Source organism: Psammomys obesus, unplaced genomic scaffold (genome assembly GCF_907164565.1).
Source record: "Psammomys obesus unplaced genomic scaffold, mPsaObe1.curated_primary_1811, whole genome shotgun sequence".
In the NCBI taxonomy this organism is placed as follows: domain Eukaryota; kingdom Metazoa; phylum Chordata; class Mammalia; order Rodentia; family Muridae; genus Psammomys; species Psammomys obesus.
Window position 1 is genome coordinate 5028336 of NW_026596466.1, and position 9706 is coordinate 5038041.

Consider the following 9706-nt stretch of genomic DNA (forward strand, 5'->3'; position numbering starts at 1 on the left):
TTACAAGCCGCCTGCCTAATGAATTGTCTGGGCTGCTCTCTCTTTGTAGAGAGTAAATCTAGGATCCTTTCCCTCCGCAGTTCAGACACTAATTAACTAACCAAGAATTTTAGTAGCACACCCGCCTGTCGCCTAATAGTTTTACCTAAAGCCAGCCCGGTCATTGCTCGTACAAATTGCCAATTAAATGTGATTGATATAATGAAATTGGATTGTATTTTTTTTTCCACTTACCTTCTTGTGTCCTCACCCCCTGCGACATCTTTTCCCCTCTGTCAAGCCACTCTGTACCCACCACAGCAATGCTAAACAGACCCGGGGTTGGTACAGGGCATCACAGCTCCAAGCGGCACCGGAGCCAAGGCCCAAGAAAGTTCCCAGCGAGCCCTCATTCCTGTTAGTTGGAGTTAACAGGCAGCTTCTTGTTACCAGATATTTATCCACATTGGGAGGGCTGTAGTTACATGTTTGAAGTTAGGGGGGAAAGTGTGAGATCTAAGCAGCCATTCTCCAAATACATTAACAGTTTCCAAAATCTATATCGCTGCTTAATTAAATATGTTATCCTGTTTATAGGATCTGTGGCTAATTATTTAGAGTCATTTAATCTACTCAATTTGCACGTTAATTAAACAGCCTCGGTTTGCAGCGAGCGGCCCGGCGGCCGGGGAGGGAAGCGCGCCCCCTGGCGGGAACCCCGCTCCGACAGGCGCACGGGCCGCGGTCCTGCGGGCGGTTCTGCGCAGCGCTTCTGGGCAGGAGCCGCCCGCCCAGCGGCGTCCCGGGGTAGGGGGCTCTGGTGGGTGGGGACCGCGGGTGCTCAGGCGCAGAAGGGGCCGAGGTGCGGAGGGACTCCTTCTCGGGCAACCCTAAGAGAATTTAGGGTCGCCTGTCCAGGCTGATTAAGGTTTCCCTGCGATTATTTGTGGGTTGGGGGAGTCATCCAGCTCCCAGCCATCCTCCCGCCCACTCATCCATCCATCTGTCCATCCGCTCCACTCGTTCTTCCCACCCGTCAGTCCACCCACCCACCTCTTGTATCCATCCACCCATTTAGCTCCCCAACCATTAACCCACCCATCCACCAATCCACCCTTCAGAGGAGCGGGAAGACGCGGGCGGGCACAGAGCCAGCGGGGAGCTAGGGTGCAACTCCAGGCTGGAGAGGGGCGCAGAAGCCTGGCTTCCCAGGCCGCAGAAGCCCGCCGCGCCCCGCCCTCCCCAGCCTGGAGCGAGGGGCCCCAGGCCCGCCTGGTTAACTGGAAAAAGATGAAGCCGCGCCCCGCCCCCGCACTCGCGGCCTAATTGTTTTCTCTCTCCTGTCCCATCTGTCCTTCTCCGCCCGTGTGTGTTTTGGCCTTTGTCTGGCTGCCCTGCGCTGACACTCTCTTTCAAAGCCCACTTCTGTCCCCTTCACCCATCTCTTCTGCCCCATTAACCCATCGGCACGAGGCCCCCAACAACAAAAGCCCGGGGTGGCACTGGCGCGCGGGCGGACCATGCATTGTCCAGAGTGGACCCTGAACCGGCGGCGGCTCGACGGGGCGGGATAAACCGGCTGCACAGGGACGGGCAGGCCTCGACTCTGAGCATCCTCCGGTGCTGGCTGGCCTTGGCAGGGCCTGCGCAGCAGCTGCGGAGGGGAGAGCTACTCCAGCCAGCCTCCTGCTTTGTCCCTTTCTGGACCCGGATGTGGCACAGCCCGCAGCGGCCTGTGGGAGGAGGAAAACAGCCCACCTTGAGGCTGGATAGCCTTGAATTTGTCCGATTCTGTCTCCCTATGCCCCCATCGGGGTGGGGGGTCGCAGCCATGATGGCCAGCCTGTGGGAGCGTACCTCTGTTGGGGTTGGCCGGTCTCCCTAAACCTTCAAGCTGTGTGGCAGGAGGAAGGGTTACTGTCACTTGAAGACTGACCACAAATGACCACCAGAAGGCTACCTTTCTCTCCAGTGACAGCAATACTCTCAACAGACATTGTAACCAATTAGCAGGGCAGGCGGTCTTGGGGTGAGCTCCCCTGTTTGGTTTGGTTTCCACCTGGATGAGACCTGTCTTTTTTTCCTCTCCACGTGTTACTGCTACTATGCACGGCCATCCTAAGAGACACAGTGCCAGCACGCCTGGGCGGAAGGCGCATCTCAAGTTCAGGCTGGACAGCAGAGAAATTGGGGGGAGGGGTGGTTTGTTCTTGTGTGAGACGGGGTCTCTCTATGTAGTCGTGGCCGGCCTGGAGCTCACTATGTAGCCTCAAAACAGAGAGATCCTTCTGCCTCTGCCTCCTGAGTGCTGGGATTAGAGGTGTGCAACTTCGAGGCGGGCTTGTTATGTTTTTTAATTACATTTTTTTTTCCAGAGCTGAGGACCGAACCCAGGGCCTTGCGCTTGCTAGGCAAGCGCTCTACCACTGAGCTAAATCCCCAACCCCTTTTAATTACATTTTTAATATTTAAAATGTACACGCATTGACTCAGTGTGCGCATGTGCGAGCACGTAGACGTCAGAGTCCCAGATCCTCTGCAACAATGATTACGGGAGGTTGTGAGCCACCATGTGGGTGAAGGGAATTGAACCCTGGCCCTCTGCAAGAACAGTAAGCACTCATTTCTCCAGCCCCTCCACTGTGAGCTTTTATTATTTGAGTCCTGTGTGTCCTAGGCTTGCTTTGAAGTAACTGTGTAGCTGTGGAGGGTTTGAACTATGTAGATTTTGAAACTCTGATGTCCTACCTCCCAAGTGCTGAGATTACAGATCTGAGCCTTCATTCTAGCCAATTAACTTTGTTGGGATGGAGTTTCATGTATCCTAGAGTGACCTTGAACTTGCTATGTAGTTCAAGGTGACCTTGAACTCCACACCTTCCTGTCCCCACCTTTCAAGTGCTGGGATTACAGAGATGTGCCATCATGCCTGGTTTATGCATGTCTGGAGCATCAAATCCAAGGTGTCCTGCATGTTAGGTGAGTATTGTACCAATTCTGGGGTTTTTTTCCCCAAATATTTGCTTTATTTTTGATTATGTGTTTGTGTGTTTATGTGCATGTGACATGTCTGAGTGCAGATACTTGAGGCCAGAAGGCGAGTTGGATCCCTTCGAGCTGGAGTAGAGGGGATTGCAAGTTGCCATGGCTGAGTGCTGGGAGCAGAGCTCTGGTCCTCTGCAAGAGCAGCAAGTGCTCTTAACTGCCCAGCATCCCTCCAGCCGCCCACCCAACTGTGCTTGTTAGATGAAGAGATGGCAAGAAACTAGATGTGCACATCTGTTTTTACAAGAAGATGCTGAACATCTGTAATCTCAGCCTAGGGGAAGCTGGGGCGGGAAGACTGTGGATTCAAGATCAGCCTGGGCCTTACAACAAGAACATATATTAAACACACACACACACACACACACACACACACACACACACACGGGGGGGGTGCAGAGGGAGAAGAGTGACAGGCAGGCAGACAGACAGACAGAGACAAAGAGAGAATTCCTAAGTCCTAGGTCCTGTCCCCACTCCTGTCCCCTGTCTCTCCATGCCTGCTCAGGCCTGTCCCGTCTGCCAACCTTGGGATGGGTGGATGTCCTAATTCCAGGGAGTTTTGTCATTTCTACCTACTCCCCATTCAGGGGCCTGTTTTTTTCCTTTGGAGCTCTAATGGGTTGCTAAATCCCCAGGAGGACAAGTCCTCAGCTCCTTCCGTTCTGAGGTCAGGCTCCACCTGTTTTGCTCATATTGAATTGTGTGTGTGATAAATGTGGAAGCCAGAGGTCAGCATCCGGTGTCTTCCTCAGCTGCTCTGTCTTCTCTTTGAGACAGAATCTCTCCTTTCCCAGACTGGCTAAACTGGCTCACAAGTAAGTCTTCAATGTCCTATTTCCACTTCTCCAGTGCCGGCGTTACAAATGTGTACCATAGCCCAAGATTTGCCTGGGTACCGGGACTCAAACTCAGATCCACACACTTGCTCAGCAAGCGCTTTACCCACCGAGCCGTCTCCCGTAACTGCAGGACTTTTCATCAGAATATATATGCATACATGCATACACATGAATATATATGTATACATATGTGTGTGGGTATATTCTTGGAAGTCCACGTGATGTGCTGCTTCAGACAGAATCTAACCAAGGTCAGACCTGCAGGTCCCCTGGGAAAGCCAGCTTCCAGGGTGACAGCAGGACGAACAGCCACTTCATGGAACCCCCAGCAGCAGACTGGAAGGCTCAGGGCTGTGGGCTGTGCAGATGGGACTGCGGACGGCAACAGGAGGCAAGAAGGGGCCAGCCTCACTGTCCAAATCACAGCATTAGACATGCGGGTGATGCTGTCAGGCACCTTCCCGTACTGCTTGGCATCCTAGACTCTCCAAGGTATCACCAGAGTGATGCCAAGGTTGCCACCGTTCACTTCCGGAACATTTTCTTCACCTCTGTACCCATTAGCAGTCGATTCCCATCCCCGACCCTCCCCCAGCCCTTGGCAACCACTAATCCACTTCTTGTCTCCACGGATTAGGCAAGGATAATTTTGCAAAAAAAAGAGATGCTACCAGTCTGGGAGGGAGAGTGAGGGAGACTCTCCTGTGGATCAACACAGCGGGAAGGTAACTCATGAGGACCAGGGGAGGGACAAGGACAGGGTGACAGCACCTTGTCCATTCGTTTGCACCCAGAGACATACGTTTTCCCCACTGGCGTTCCTTTCCCCCAGAGTTCATGGATTCATCCATCTTCAAAATTTAAGAAAGAAAAAAAAAAAGCAGGCCAGGAGTGGTGGTACACACCTTTGGTCCCAGCACTTGGGAAACAGAGGCAGGCAGATGGCTGTGAGTTCAAGGCCAGCCTGGTCTAAAAAGCCAGTCCAGAACAGCCAGGGCTACACAGAGAAACCCTGTCTCAAAAAAAAAAAGTGTGTGTGTGCTTATGTGTGCATTCGAGGGCAAATGCAGAAGAACAACCTGAGGCATTGTCCACTATGTGTGTGTGCCACAAGGTCAGTGGACAACTTCCCAGAGTCGCCATTCTCCCTCTACCCTGTGGGTTCCAGGGCTACAACTCACTTCCTGAGTCTTGCTAGAAAGAACCTTTACCTGTTGACCTATCTCACAGACCCCTTTCCCTTGGTTTGTTTTGCTTTGCCCTGCTCTTTGAGGCAGGATCTCCCACTGGCCTAGAGCTCATTAAGTGGCCTAGGCTAACTAGCCAGAGAGCATCGGGCAAGCAGCCGTCTCCCCTTTCCAGGCTGGGTTTGTAAACACCGTCACAGCAACTCACCGTTAGACTGGGTGGGGGCCTTGTGGCTGCGGCTGCTGCTGCTGCTGCTGCTGCTAGCGTTTGTGGGTGACTTAGAACTAGCTGTGTAGATCAGGCTGGCCTTGAACTCACAGAGCTCCACCTGCCTCCGCCTTCCATGTGCCATCATGCTTGGCATCCCTCACCCACCCCAGGTGAGGTGTGAGCTTCCTGGCAAACACTTTACCAGCCGAGCCATTTCCTCAGCTCCAGAACTGCCCTCTTGCCTGTGCAAAGGGCATGGGGTAGTTCTCCCAGCACAGAAAAGGCCACACAGCACGCTGTCCTTTCTGCTCATTACCATCGCATTAGATGCAGGACCCCCAGGGGGAGGCCTGTCATGGCCACCCTGCACCTCTTCTCACCGGCCTTAAGGACCTAATTTGGTATCTGATGCCTTCGTCTTGATGCCGAGCCAAGTATGGTTGGGTTTTGTGAAGGGACCCTGATTGTCAGCTATAGTGGTGCACGCCTTTACTCTCAGCCCTCCGGAGGCAGAGGAAGGCAGATCACTGTGAGTTTGAAGCCAGCCTGGTCTACAAAGTGAGTCCAGGACAGTCAAGGCTACGCTGAGAAAAAAAAGAACAAAAACAAACCAAAAAAAGTGACCCTGTTCGAATTGTGAGATTTTATTATTTGGAATAAAAATATCTATCTATCTATCTATCTATCTATCTATCTATCTATCTATCCATCCATCTATCTACCTACCTACCTATGACATTTTCTTCTTCCTTTTTCTATTAATAATTTTTTTCCTTGACAGTTTCATGTGTTAAATAATGCAATCTGGTTACCCTTCCCTCACACTCTCTTATTTCCCTCCTACCCTGCAAGCTCTCCTTTTTATCAAAGCTACGTCCACCAGGGTCTAATAGACAGGACCAAGCCAGTGCTCACACAGGCAGCCCTGGCTAAACTCTGTGTACCAAAAACCCAAACCAAACACGAGGAGCTAAATAAAATAAATAAATAAAATCATTTTGCCTTATGTTAATTTCTTGCTACTTATTCATTTATTTGTGAGCGAGTGTGTGTGTGTGTGTGTGTGTGTGTGTGTGTGTGTGTACCCATGATGAGTCACGGTGCATGTGTGGAGGTCTGAGGATAGCTCTGTGGAGCTGGCTCTCCCCTTCTGCTCTTACATGGGTCCGGGGAATTGAACTCCCGTCACCAGGCTTGCACAGCAAACGCTTATTACCCTCTGGGCCATCTCAGCTACTGCTATTTTAGTTTCTCACACAGCTTTCATGTAGCCCAGGCTGGCCTCAAGCTCACTATGAAGCTGCAGATGACCCTACCCTCCTGATTCTCCTGCCTCCACCTCCCCAGTGCTGGGAGGACAGGCGCCATCACCACGTCAGCAATGGAAACCACAGTTGTGTGCATGCTAGGTAAGCCCTTTGCCGACTGAGACAGCCACATTCCCAGGCCCAAACACCGTTTTTAAAACCAGCCCGTTTCCACACCAGAGTCAGCCACCCTCCCAAACCTTCTGCCTGCCCCAACTGCGCAGCCTCAGCACCCCGACTTCGAAGGACTCTTTTCTTAATTTACGACAGAAATGAGCAGTTGCCTCCTAACAACCCGAATCTGAAATTAGTGAGGCTGGAGAAGAGCGACCAAAGCACACACATCAGCTGGTTAAATAAGATCCCTGTGAGAAGACACTTCGCAGCCGGCTCGCCATGCCTCACATCAAGGAGGCAACGAGGCAGTGTGCTCCTCGCTGGAGGCGGAGGCGGCAATTATTTACCAGCACTTACCCTAGGCGCTTACCCTAGGGGCGCTCAGTGGACACTGCAAAGCTATTTCTCAGCAGAGCTGCTCCGCTTCGGATACACAGAGAAACTGAGGCAGGGAGGAGGAAAGGGAGGACTCTCACAAGAACCTCTGCCTTTACCACCTCTGCCATTGGTGTTCCCGACTCTTCCTGGAGACCTCTGGGAGTCAGGGGTGGCTCAGCCACGTGTAAACAAAGGCATTGTTCAAATGATCTGCTCTGGGCTGGGGGCGTGGCTCAGTTGGCAGAGTGCTTGCCTAGCAGGCACAGAGTCCTGGAGTCCTGGCACTGAGGTGGATGTGTGTGGACCACGCCTGTAACCCTAGTGCTCAGGAGGCAGAAGCAGGAGGGTCAGGAGTTTCAGGGCATCCTTGGCTGCATATTGAGTCTGGGGCCAAAAACAAACAAACAAACAAATAGTCTGTTCCCTGGGCCTTTAGCTTTGCACAGGGTCACTTTGCTTTTATCAGGAAAAAATACAAGAAATGACCAACAGTTCAAATGAGAGGACTCAGAGGCTGAGCCTGGAGAGATGCCCTGGTGTAAAGCATGGGTGTGCAAGCCTGGGAAACTGAGTTTGGGTCCCCAGAGCCCACATTTTTTTTAGAAAAGCCAAATGCGACAGCACAGGTCTGTGATCCCAGCATGCCTAGCGTGAGGCAACGGACGGAGACAGGATACTCCCAGAAGCATGGCATGCTCATCGGCGGTGAGACCCAGTCCAAAACAAGCAGAAAGCAAGGCGAAGTCCAAAATCCAAGGTTGCCCTCTGACCTCTACCTGCCATGATATCACAGTGCTACACAGCCACACATGTACACACACACACACACACACACACACACACATCAGCAGTGGCCAGCTGAGCAGCAGCATCCTGTTACTTATAGCAGGAGGGAAGAATGGAAAAACACACAATGGTTGTGAGTTCAAGAGCAGCAGGACACGAAATCTATCTGTGGAGGGGGGCTGAGGCTTCCAGAGGGATCCATACCCAGATCGAGTATCAGGCGCTGGACAGAGCTGAAAGAAGCTTTGACTTGCTTCCTTCCTCTTTCTTTTTTCCTCCTTTCTTCCTCCCTCCCTCCGTTCTTCCCTCCCTCCCTCCCTCTTTCCTTCCTTCCTTCCTTCCTTCCTTCCTTCCTTCCTTCCTTCCTTCCTCCTTCCTTCCTTCCTTCCTTCCTTCCTTCCTTCCTCCCTTCCTTCCTTCCTTTTTTGGTATTTTTATACTGAGATGAAAGTCTCCCCATACAGCCCTATAGGCTCCCTATAGATCTGCCTGTCTGTGCCTCCCAGGTTCTGAGATTAAAGGTCAGTGCCATCACGCCCAGCTTTGTTTTTTTTTTGTTTTTTTGTTTTTGTTTGTTTGTTTTGCTTTAAACACTGTCTCATGTAGCCCAGGCTGTCCTCAGACTCACTAAGTAGTTGTGGATAACCTTGAACTCCTAATATTCCAGCCTCCTCTTCCCCAGTGCTAAGATGACAGACTGAGTGACACCGTGGATGGGGATGGAGCCCAGAGCTTTGTATGCAGGCAAGACTCTATTAACTTGGCTAAGTCAGTGCCCACACCCTGCCTTAATAGCCCAGGATGGCCACAAACTTGGGGTCCTCTCACCTCAGCCTCCCAAACTCACATGCTGCAATGCTGGGCTCTAGTAGGAATTCCTCGGGCCTTGTCTGGGAGCACAAGTGGCCAGCTTGTCCATTCAGTGTCACGACAGAGGTCAAAGTGGCCCTTACTGGGTCATTTCATAGACTCTTACTCCCTCCTTCAGCTGCCCAAGGCTCTAACACACCAAAACACCTCATCTTCAGGACATAGACAGGCCATGAATATACTCTTTCTCTCAGCTGAGTGATACATTTGGTTCTTGGGTCCAGAGGGAAGTAGTAGGGGTACCGGATCACAGTTTCATGAAGTTAGAGCTGCCACAGATCCTTTTTATAACCTGTTTCTTGCTTATAATCTCTTAAAACTAGAGCTTGAACTCAGAGCTTCACAAATGCCACTCAAATACTCTACCACTGAGCCACACCCCAGCCCCTCACTGGGGGATTCTAGCAGGGGCTCTACCACTGAGCCATGGTCCCACCCCTACTTTTATTTTTATTTCAAGACAAGGTATTACTGAATTTCCCAAGCTGACTTTAAACTTTGTGTCCTAAGCTTGGCCTTGCAATCTTCCAGCTTCAGCCTCCCAAGTAGGTGATGTGACAGGCCTTCCCCACCACACTCAGCTCTCTCAGACCAGGTAACCAGCCTGCAGGTCATAGGAAGAGACCGCCCAGACTCTGGCAGAGAAATGACCTGGACATCGTGAGCCCCTAGGGCTGCCACAGCACGCAGCCGCTCTCCTGGTTTTCATCACGGTAACTAATGAGCTCCATGAAGAAGCAGGCACATGCTTCCTTCACACGGTGTCTGCTCGGGCTGGAGCTCAGCCCTGCCCTGCTCTGAGGAGCTTACCACACAGTTTCCCCAGCTCCAGAACAGCTGCCAGATGTGACAGGGCTTGCCTGTGATCTCAGGACCCAGGAAGCACAGACAAGAGAATCATCACGAGTTCAAGGTCAACCTTGAATGAATCCTGTCTCACAAGACAAACAACAACAATAAAAACAAATCAGTGCTAAGAGAGGC